This window comes from Schistocerca americana, chromosome X (assembly GCF_021461395.2).
Source record: "Schistocerca americana isolate TAMUIC-IGC-003095 chromosome X, iqSchAmer2.1, whole genome shotgun sequence".
Classification (NCBI taxonomy): Eukaryota; Metazoa; Arthropoda; class Insecta; order Orthoptera; family Acrididae; genus Schistocerca; species Schistocerca americana.
Genome location: NC_060130.1, coordinates 1,002,994,775 through 1,003,007,370, shown reverse-complemented (window position 1 = coordinate 1,003,007,370; position 12,596 = coordinate 1,002,994,775).

Sequence of the window (12,596 nt, the reverse complement as noted above, 5' to 3'; positions counted from 1 at the left end):
CTTTAAACTATTATTATGCTAATTGATTTATGTCCCCCTTCGGATAATCTGCCCTTCTGAGAAACCCCAAACTACACCACCTCCACACCCCTTACCATATTGTAATGCTAATTGATTTATGACTACCTGTGGACAATCCACCTTCTAAGAAACTCCTCACCCTGTCCCCTTCCCCTTCCTCCTCCCCCACCCCTCTGGGAATTACCCAATCCCACCCTTACCCCTCGCCAATACAAACATGCTTTTGATATAAAATTAATTGATTGATTAATTACATCAATAAATTAACTAAACCCTCCACAACTTGGAAATCCCCCCACCCTCCCTTGCCCACCCAACTCTTCTTCCCCACCCTATCTCAAAATTAGTAGAAAAAATAATGCATCAATAATACGCTGATGCATATTCTTTATTTAATCAGTTTGTGGTAGACAGGGCTCTCCCACTTGGGTAGAGTTCACTTCTGCATATCTCACTTTCGCTTCCCATGACGTAATAACTACAAACACTGAGGAATGGAATGAAGTACGCTATACTAGCCGCCTTTTGGGCACCGCCACAGAGGTCAAAAACCGACCAGTGTCCCAATTACAGATCATGATACTAAATTCCACCAACCACGCACTGGATGTCAGGCTCCTTTGATCCTGTGGACCTGAACAAAGCACCACGCGGTGGCATTCTGTTGATTGGGAAATTCCAGACTCACTTCCCGTCCTCGTCTCTCTCTCAAGTCACTACTTCCTGTTTGCATGCGAACTGATGTCTTCAAACACACAGATGGACGTTTTCATCACCTATCAGAGCTCACCATCTGCAGCATCGTCGACAGGACTGACTGCGGACCTTTGGTACAGAGCCGAGTGGAGGGTCTGAATCAGAGGCTGAGACGGTTCTGCGACCGTGTGGGCTGCAGATTCCTCGACTTGCGCCATAGGGTGGTGGGGTTTCGGGTTCCGCTGGATAGGTCAGGAGTCCACTACACACAGCAGGCGGCTACACGGGTAGCAGGGGTTGTGTGGCGTGGACTGGGCGGTTTTTTTAGGTTAGATGGCCTCGGGCAAGTACAGAAAGGGCAACAGCCTCAAAGGGTGCGGGGCAAAGTCAGGACATGCGGGGACCAAGCAGCAATCGGTATTGTAATTGTAAACTGTCGAAGCTGCATTGGTAAAGTACCGGAACTTCAAGCGCTGATAGAAAGCACCGAAGCTGAAATCGTTGTAGGTACGGAAAGCTGGCTTAAGCCAGAGATAAATTCTGCCGAAATTTTTACAAAGGCACAGACGGTGTTTAGAAAGGATAGATTGCATGCAACCGGTGGTGGCGTGTTTGTCGCTGTTAGTAGTAGTTTATCCTGTAGTGAAGTAGAAGTGGATAGTTCCTGTGAATTATTATGGGTGGAGGTTACACTCAACAACCGAGCTAGGTTAATAATTGGCTCCTTTTACCGACCTCCCGATGCAGCAGCATTAGTGGCAAAACAACTCAGAGAAAATCTGGAATACATTTCACATAAATTTTCTCAGCATGTTATAGTCTTAGGTGGAGATTTCAATTTAGCAGACATAGACTGGGACACTCAGAAGTTTAGGACGGGTGGTAGGGACAGAGCATCGAGTGACATTATACTGAGTGCACTATCCGAAAATTACCTCGAGCAATTAAACAGAGCCGGCCGGTCTAGCGGTTCTAGGCGCGCAGTCCGGAACCGCGCGACTGCTACGGTCGCAGGTTCGAATCCTGCCTCGGGCATGGATGTGTGTGATGTCCTTAGGTTAGTTAGGTTTAAGTAGTTCTAAGTTCTAGGGGACTGATGACTACAGTAGTTAAGTCCCATAGTGCTCAGAGCCATTTGAACCATTTGAATTAAACAGAGAACCGACCCGTGGAGATAACATCTTGGACCTACTGATAACAAACAGACCGGAACTTTTCGACTCTGTAAGCGCAGAACAGGGAATCAGTGATCATAAGGCTGTTGCAGCATCCCTGAATATGGAAGTAAATAGGAATATAAAAAAAGCGAGGAAGATTTATCTGGTTAGCAAGAGTAATAGAAGGCAGATTTCAGACTACCTAACAGATCAAAACGAAAATTTCTGTTCCGACACCGACAATGTTGAGTGTTTATGGAAAAAGTTCAAGGCAATCGTAAAATTCGTTTTAGACAGGTACGTGCCGAGTAAAACTGTGACGGACGGGAAAACCCACCGTGGTTCAACAACAAAGTTAGGAAACTACTGCGAAAGCAAAGAGACCTTCACTGCAAATTTAAACTCAGCCAAAACCTCTCAGATAAACAGAAGCTAAACGATGTCAAAGTTAGCGTAAGGAAGGCTATGCGTGAAGCGTTCAATGAATTCGAAAGTAAGATTCTATGTTCCGACTTGACAGAAAATCCTAGGAAGTTCTGGTCTTACGTTAAATCAGTAAGTGGCTCGAAACAGCACATCCAGACACTCCGGGATGGTGATGGCATTGAAACAGAGGATGACACGCGTAAAGCTGAAGTACTAAACACCTTTTTCCAAAGCTGTTTCACAGAGGAAGACCGCACTGCAGTTCCTTCTCTAAATCCTCGCGCAAACGAAAAAATGGCTGACATCGAAATAAGTGTCCAAGGAATAGAAAAGCAACTGGAATCAGTCAACAGAGGAAAGTCCACTGGACCTGACGGGATACCCATTCGATTCTACACAGAGTACGCGAAAGAGCATGCCTCCCTTCTAGCAGCCGTGTACCGCAAGTCTCTAGTGGAACGGAAGGTTCCAAATGATTAGAAAAGAGCACAGGTAGTCCCAGTCTTCAAGAAGGGTCGTCGAGCAGATGCGCAAAACTATAGACCTATATCTCTGACATCGATCTGTTGTAGAATTTTAGAAAATGTTTTTTGCTCGCGTATCATGTCGTTTCTGGAAACCCAGAATCTACTCTGTAGGAATCAACACGGATTCCGGAAACAGCGAGGGTGTGAGACCCAACTCGCTTTATTTGTTCATGAGACCCAGAAAATATTAGATACAGGCTCCCAGGTAGATGCTATTTTCCTTGACTTCCGGAAGGCGTCCGATACAGTTCCGCACTGTCGCCTGATAAACAAAGTAAGAGCCTACGGAATATCAGACCAGCTGTGTGGCTGGATTGAAGAATTTTTAGCAAACAGAACACAGCATGTTGTTCTCAATGGAGAGACGTCTACAGACGTTAAGGTAACCTCTGGTGTGCCACAGGGGAGTGTTATGGGACCATTGATTTTCGCAATATATATAAATGACCTAGTAGATAGTGTCGGAAGTTCCATGCGGCTTTTCGCGGATGATGCTGTAGTATACAGAGAAGTTGCAGCATTAGAAAATTGCAGCGAAATGCAGGAAGATATGCAGCGGACAGGCACTTGGTTCAGGGAGTGGCAACTGACCCTCAACATAGACAACTGTAATGTATTGCGAATACATAGAAAGAAGGATCCTTTATTGTATGATTATATGATAGCAGAACAAACACTGGGAGCAGTTACTTCTGCAAAATACCTGGGAGTATGCGTGCGGAACGATTTGAAGTGGAATGATCATATAAAATTAATTGTTGGTAAGGCGGGTACCAGGTTGAGATTCATTGGGAGAGTCCTTAGAAAATGTAGTCCATCAACAAAGGACGTGGCTTACAAAACACTTGTTCGACCTACACTTGAGTATTGCTCATCAGTGTGGAATCCGTACCAGGTCGGGTTGACGGAGGAGATAGAGAAGATCCAAAGAAGAGCGGCGCGTTTCGTCACAGGTTTATTTGGTAAGCGTGATAGCGTTATGGAGATGTTTAGCAAACTCAAGTGGCAGACTCCGCAAGAAAGGCGCTCTGCATCGCGGTGTCGCTTGCTGTCCAGGTTTCGAGAGGTTGCGTTTCTGGATGAGGTATCGAATGTATTGCTTCCCCCTTCTTATAGCTCCCGGGGAGATCATGAATGTAAAATTAGAGAGATTCGAGCGCGTACGGAGGCTTTCCGGCAGTCGTTCTTCCCGCGAACCATACGCGACTGGAACAGGAAATGGAGATAATGTGGCACGTAAAGTGCCCTCCGCCACACATCGCTGGGTGGCTTGCGGAGTATAAATGTAGATGTAGACTGTATTCCTATTGGCTAATGTCAGGGACAAAGGGAGAGGTGAAGGAATTTTGATATCAAAAATAGAGGGAAATAGTCAATTTGCACTATCCTATCGAATCAATTGTTTAAAAATTTTCAGGAGTCAAATAAAAACGTACACAATCTAAAATGGCTGTGAAGACCCAATGGTACTGACTGGCTGCCATGTCATCCTTAGTGCTTAGGCGCTACCGGATGCGGATATGGAGGGGCATGTGGTCAGGACATTGCTCTCCTGCCCGTTGTCAGTATTCGTAACTGCTGCCGCTGCTTCTAAATCAAATTACTCAGTTGGCTTCAAAAGGGCTGAATCCACGTTGCTTGCCAACAGCACTCGCTGACCCATACAGTCGGTCAAGTCGACCGATGTTATCTCACCCAAAATACGGAGTGTGAGAAACTGATAAGCTCAGTCCAAGAAAGAGTGACTTTGTGGCATCCTCAGGATGAAAATATCATACTCGGGATATAGGTCGGAATCTATTAACTGAATCGCAGGTTTCCTGGAAACCACAAGTAGACAAAATCTTTATTGGAAATTTGAACCTCAGCAAAACATTTGTTAAAGTGAGAAGGGAGGCGTATCTTATCCTTACAGTTACTGTAGTGGATCTTTTTTGGGAATGTGATAGGTTGGCATTAACTGTCTATGTACTGCTTACGGGCGTTTTTATGCTAGTAGGTTGGTGATTCTATTAAATGAAATGGTTTGCAAATGTCGTGTACGGTGCGCATGGTATTACATCTGCATTAGCAAGTTTGGCAGCAGTTGGGATCACAATGACACAACGAACTGTTACAAATCGATTACTTCAAGGACATCTCTGAGCCAGACACCTTTTAGTGTGCATTCCACTGACCTAAAATTCCCGCCATTTGCGACTTCAGTGGCGTCAAACGAGAGCTCATAGGGGGGTAAGGTGGAGGTCTTTTGTGTTTTCTGATGAAAACTGGTTCTGTCCTGCGGTGCCTGTGGTAGGCGTGTTGGTTAGAAGGAGACCAGTTGAGGTCTAGCAACCAACGACCCTGTGTGCTAGACATACTGGACCTCCACCTGGAGTTATGGTCTGAGGTGCGAGTTCATATGACAGCTGGAGCACTCTCGTGGTTATTCCACGCACCCTGACAGCAAATTTGTACATCAGTCTGGTGATTCGACATGTTGTGCTGCCATTCATGAACAGCATTCCAGAGGGTGTTTTCCGACAGGATAACACTCGCTCACATGCCGCTGCTGCAACCCAACAGACTCTACAGAGTTTCTGCGGCCTGCTCGATCACCAGATCTGTATCTAATCGAGCACATATGAGATATCATCGGACGTCAACTTCAGAGTGATCCACAATCACCATTAACCATCGCTGTATTGATCGACTAAGCGCAACAGGTATGGAACTCCATCCCACAATATGACATCTGGCATCTATTCAACACAATGCATGCACGTTCGTTTTCTTGCATTCAACGTTCTGGTGGTTACGCCTGTTATTAATGTACCAGCATTACCCGTTTACAATGTCTTATCTCGCGTTTACATTAACCCGTGATCTTGTAGTGTTAATCACTTGAATATGTTGTCTAGACAAATTCCCGAAATTTCATTACTCTCCATTAATTATTTTTTGGTGTTGCGATTTTTTTTTCTGTCAATGTACTTCCACTTTTCAGTGCCATGGGTGTCCAAAGTATCTTATGCTAAATTTTATGCATGTCTTTCACATGTATGCAATATGACAGTCATTGAAGGTTAACTGACTTGTATCCACGCAACTTTAAATAAATACAGGGAAAGAGAGTGTTTGAAATCTTGTTTTTCAAGGTCATCAGGAATCATCTCTAGTATTTAACAGAACATTTCTCCCACCTACTCATATATTAGAAAGACTCGTCTGATTATTCCTGTAACTGAGGACAGAGTGTACAGCAACCGCCACGTTCTTTTCGAGATAGAAATAGCTCAATCACATCCATTCGGAGTGTTTCTAAAAACAAAAGCCGCAATGCATCACTTTCCTCCAGCACGTAAGCGTCGTGGTATCCATCCCATCCCATGAGGTTAAAATCTAACCTAATATATATTCAGAATAAATTCTAACCTAACCTAACCTCCTCGACCCCATTAAGAACCGACGAAAGAGACTAGACACCGTGACCACGCTGTCGGCCAATGTTATCGAGCGACGGTCTCTGATGACCATTGTCACTGCCATTGTGAAAGCAACCTAACACGGGCCTGCGCTGATTTTCACTCCAGATGAAAGTCTACGTTTAGGGCGTTTCAAAATTACACGGACAAACATCGAGGGATGCTGAAGGTGTCTTGAGGAACAAAATTAGGATACGAACTCGTGTCGAGAAACGATGCTTCAGGCGTCGGTGCCTACCAGCAGGCCTCCCCTCCGACAGTAGGCGTGGCATCCAGCCAGGGGCAGTCTGGACGTTAGATGGCGCTGAACGCAGCCACGCCTCTCACACCAACACTTTAGAGACAGCTAACGGCGGTACCGGCTGAGGGGAAATACAAATACATGCAACAGAAACATAGCGCTCGCTCGTCATTTGCCTCGTGCGAGTGCCGCATCATAGAGCGTTCCCGTAGACTGAGCAGCCCGAAGTGCATTTTGCGTACGGTGAGGCGAATGGCAGTGGGCTCACAGTGTTCCGCATCTATGGTCAACGATAGCCCAATAGGAATCTGCTGCAAAACTTTACATTTGCGACCTTCGGTCGGCGTCTTTGTGAAACGGGTGGTTTCCCAGGCTGTTTACACGACAAAGGTCGCGCGCGAAGCGTATGCACGCCGTGATTTGAGGAGGACGTACTAGAGAAATACAGCGCATATCCATTCGCGAGTACCCGTTCTGTGGCACACGCTATGCAGAGCTCCCACTCAGTGTTTTGGCGGGGTGCTGCATGAGAAGGGAAGGCATCCATTAGACCTTTAAAAGACGCGGGCCCTGTTGTCCCACGATTTTGCTCTGCGTGTATAGTTCGGGCAGTGGTTCGTGCCGCGTTGCGCCAGCTATTACTCTGTGTATGTGTTATTCACGAACGAGGCGTCCTTCACCCCTGGGAATGTGTTGAACGCCCACAGTTGCCGAGCGTGGGCAGAGGCAAACCCCCGCGCCACCGACGAACGAGGTCACGAGGAAAAGTTAACCATCAATGTATGGGTTGGCACGGTCCAGGATTAAGTGACTGGCCACTTCGTGCTTCCCCCTCAACTCATCTGCCAAGTGCTGCCGGTATTACTGGAGGAGGTGCCACTTTCAGTCGGTCGGTTCCAGCACCGTGGGGCACCCACACGCTTCGGTCGAACTGCCAGAACCCAGATCGCACGGGTGTCTGTTCGACATAGCCCTGTAACGTGACCTCCTCGGTCGCTTGACCTCAACCCGCTGGACGTCTTCCCGTGTGGCCATCTGAAGAATGTGGCGTACGAAACCCCGGTAGAGTCAGCAGAAGATCTAGCGGCGAGCCTACGTGCAGAGTGTGAGATTGTTCGCACCGTGCCTAGTAGCTGTGAGCGAGTACGGCAGTCAATGGACGCAGATGTTAGGCATTCTGCGACGCTTTAGGCTGACATTGTGAGGGCATGCACTAATTGTATTTAATTCGTAAGTGGTGAAAGCATTGTTGCGGGGAATACCAGCGCTCCGATAAACTAAATTAAACAGGTGAAGAAAAAAGTCTCTATCGAAATGGAACGATTAGTTCTTGACCATTGCTTCACTTGTTGTTTACTCTGTACAAAGTGTTTAACTTCATGTACCAACAGAATAAATGCTAATGTACATTCCTTGGACCTTGTTGTCTGATGTTTGCCACAGTGTCTACATATATGGTTTCTGTCCGTTTTCTTGCATTCATGGTTTCTGTCCTTTAAATTTAGTAAAGGAGCCAACGTCTCGGAATGTCTGCCGTTATTCGTGTAACGCGGCCGATTGCTGCGGAGTAGACGACGATGCCTGCTGCGTAGGCCGGCGTTTGACCCCATAATTTCGACGTTATAGGACTCTGTCTGTTACATCCTCTATACTATACTGCAAACATCGGAGACTGTATACAGGTTACCTTCGGATTGAAGCCCATGTCCTACACCGTCAGCCACCACGGCAAAAGAGCATCGCATTCATAAGAGACAAGGTCTGTCTGTGCAGCAGCTATCTGCGTATGTTTCACTGGTGATCTTGGGAATCAGTCGCGATCACCGAATATCAAAAGACATAGGTCTCGACCTGGCCACTGTCTGTTCGCGTACTGCGTCACGCCTGGGGAGGCCTAACGGATGGCACCAGCGTCCATAGCTTTGACGCTCTGTGGCATCGTTGGATAACGTTCGCGGACACGAGTTCCTATTCTCATTTTGTTTCTTAAGCCACATTCTACATCCCCTCGATGTTTGTTGGTGTAATTTTGAAACACCCTAATACGAAATGAATAAATGCACTGAAGGGTTCAATGGGGATCAAATCAGTGAAGATGCACTGACATGAAATAATGTTAGAGCAAACCACATAGATATACTGAAACAGCAATGTGATGACAAATTTGTGCCAGACTCGAACTCGAACCCTGACTCCCACATACACTGTCAGAGAACTGCTGGTGGTAACGTTCAGAAAGTAAGCAAAGGGCATACATCACCGTCAGCTGGGAGACCACGAGTGGCAGGTTCAGCTCCTAATCGGAAAGGTTTCTCTTACCCTGCGCACATTGGCTCTTTTCCTCACGGTGCGTGATTAGTTTTAAGTGCATTTGTTGAGGTTAGATGACTGCAGTGATTGTATATACTGTGGCCCGTGGTTTTGTCGTACAGTGTTGCAGGAAGGGCGAATGTGAAGCCCAGTGCTAGCACATAACCTACACATCTAGAACAGCATCAGAGGGACCGCCAGGCTTCACGTCCCCATCTGATGGATGGAGCACCATCAACGGTGTCATATACCCTCACTGGCACTGAAGACGGGCCTGGAATTTCATTCAGGAAATTGGCGCCTCGTCTCGTGATAAGGAACTTGACACCACCGCAGCTCCTCCCCATGCCAGTGAAATGCTTGTGGCGAAATTTTGTTCCACGATCAAGATTCGAACTGGCCACCTGAGAGTGGAGAGCCATAGTACCGGAGTGAGTTAGCGACCTCAGCTACGGAGGATATCATACATGCATAAGATTTTAGACTGCGTGTCGCGTACTTCAGCTCTGAATGTTTGGCATGGGTGCACCAAAGAAGCAGACGTTGTTTCAGTGTACTTGAATGTAGACATTCTTTTGTAAAAATCTCTTACGACGTAATGTTGCGCAATATTGCCATATATGATGAAACGTTTGTCACCTTGAGTTATATGCAGAATCAGATGCTTGAATAAATCATAAAGATCTCTTAAACTGATGTCTGGCGTTTTTATTTCTGGCAAATGACGCTGTTATTATAGGAATTGCCATGTGGTGACTGCAAGCTTGGAAGTGACAACTACATAGTTTCGACATCTTCAAGTTCTTGTAGAACAAAGATAAATAATCTTGAACAATGTCAGAATAAGCATAGCTGAACTCACGTCAGTCGTGACAGCAGGTGCTCATCCAGTCAGGAATCTGAGTTTCCATTTTATTTGGTAATGCCAGAAACAATGAAAATATATGACACGCCTGGAGGTATACTCAGATACCATAATGGTTCAACCAGATGCTTGCTGTAGGCAAGAAATCCAATCTGGCACTGCATATGCATTGCAATATTTAAATGGCTTGCACTGACATCACTTCATCTTCATTGATTTCATCCCCATCCACCCATTCTTTTCATTTCAGTGCATTTAATTTATTTCGCTGACAAGGATGTATGGCGATTGGTTGTTACAGTGTGCCATAGAGATCAGCGTCTTCAGTTACTTAATTTCTTAGCCCTACAGGAGCAATTATGCATTCACTACTTGCCTGACATGTTGAGCTAGCAATAACATTATTAACAGATGTTTGGGAGACGTGATATGTCAGGCGGAACACTGGTCTTCGTGGACTCAGAAATCCTGTCCTATCAGAACACAGTCATATCTATCGCTGGCTCACTGTAACACGATGTTCCTACACTTACATTCAAAGAAAGATATCCCAAGGAGCACTCTCGCTTGGATGCCGGAAACTTTTGGCATCGTTGTTTAGGATAGAAAAAATGCCGAGGGTCCCACTAATCCAACGCGATTTTAGTTCAACCACGATATTAAAATAACATTACTCTCAACACATAATATTTCGTTACAACAGTAGTTTCCTGATTACACGAAAGTAGAATTTGTCCACCTTGCAGAATAGTGTTTGTTGTGGAGCAGGAAACGAACGTAGCCGGCCGGTGTGGCCGTGCGGTTAAAGGCGCTTCAGTCTGGAACCGCGTGACCGCTACGGTCGCAGGTTCGAATCCTGCCTCGGGCATGGATGTGTGTGATGTCCTTAGGTTAGTTAGGTTTAATTAGTTCTAAGTTCTAGGCGACTGATGACCTCAGAAGTTAAGTCGCATAGTGCTCAGAGCCATTTGAACCATTTTGAAACGAACGTAGCCTTTGAGGCGCTCCTGGCGGAGAGACAACACGCATCACAGTTTGATGTTGCATGTTGTCTGGCGCGTAGGCGAAGTACAGAGCAGCGGCGTTCCGATATTAATGATAACAGTAGCAATACTTTTTTGAGGCCTATGTTATCGATATTGGTATCAAGTGTTCGATAACATAGTAGTACCGTAAGAAATATGTGAGTATCGCTATCGGGAGTACGGAATTGTGTGGGTTGACATAATAACCTTGCATTATCAATTAAATGAGAAATAAAATATGTGCAGTACCTATATAGCAAGAAGGAAATCCAACTGCAGCAGCAAAAACTACATATCATGCTCATTCTGTAATGAATATATCAGTTTTTAACAACATAAACAAGTGATATTTAGAATGCATTGGAAAAGTGGTTAATGTTATCAAGTATATGGCAACAAAATGTAGGTAAAGGAAAAGTTATATATTTTTAGACAGCGTATCAGAAAAACAATGATTGATATAGACGTGACTTTTCACTAGGTTAATAGTTTTGCTTGTAATAAAGTCACGTTTGTGTAGGATTAAATTTAAGTCAAGGAGTGCTGTTAGAAAAGTACTGCACAAATATTCATCTAGATCTTGATAAGATTTCAATGTACTGGAGAGTTTGCCAACTGACTACAAATGTTCAGAAAGATAATACTGTACACCTCATAAAACGAAAAAATGTAGTATCCCATGACTGGAGTATCAACAAGTCACTACTGGAACTTGTCAAATCATGCACGTATCTGAGTTAATCAGGTTATAGAGATACGAAAACGAAAGATCACATAGGCTCAGTCGTAGTTAAAGCAGGTAACAAACTTCAGTTCATTGGTAGAATACCAGGGAATTTGCAGTCCATTTACAAAGGATACTAGTTACAAAATCCTCGTGAGTCACATCCTAGAATACTACTCAGGTGTGTGGAACCTGTACTAAATCTATTGAGTAAATCATGTTACTTTCCTACTTCCTGTACAAAGATTTTCATGGACCACTGACATGGAGGTATTGACAATATCATACCACAGTTATCTGGATTGAATAATAGCTGTGTTTTTCTTTTTCGGAAGATGGAGTAGCGTAATGCACATACTAAAACTCGAAAAAAATGTTAATATGTGTTCTGCATATTAAAGGGAACTTTGTCGCCCATTATTTAAAAACTTCCTTCCTACACGTCTATGAAATCATAGAATTTTGACATAGAAAATCGGAAAAAAATATATTGTTCATACACACACTTCCTGACAAAAGAAGTGAGGCACCTCGAAGGAGAGGAGGAAAGGAAACGTGTTGTGGGTTGGCAGGAGAGCCAACACCGGGTTATTAGAGGAAGCCGAAAGGCACGCGTTTTAGCTCACGCAGGCTGGCGTGAGGTCTGGAACAGGTCAAGGAAATTAGAATTTAGAAAAACGGATGTAGCTGGTGGAATACTTAACTTTAATCCATAACTGGTGAACGTCGCTCTTGACTGTACATTATTCACAATATCAATAGTAACTGAACATGGCGCCTTGCTAGGTCGTAGCAAATGACGTAGCTGAAGGCTATGCCAACTATCGTCTCGGCAAATGAGAGCGTATTTTGTCAGTAAACCATCGCTAGCAAAGTCGGCTGTACAACTGGGGCGAGTGCTAGGAAGTCTCTCTAGACCTGCCGTGTGGCGGCGCTCGGTCTGCAATCACTGATAGTGGCGACACGCGGGTCCGACGTATACTAACGGACCGCGGCCGATTTAAAGGCTACCACCTAGCAAGTGTGGTGTCTGCCGGTGACACCACAAAACGAAACTTCACAAGTTGAGAGGATGTGTGATGTTATTTCACTTTTTATAAAATCGCGTCACATTTACAAAGAAATTTGCAGGTTGAGTCC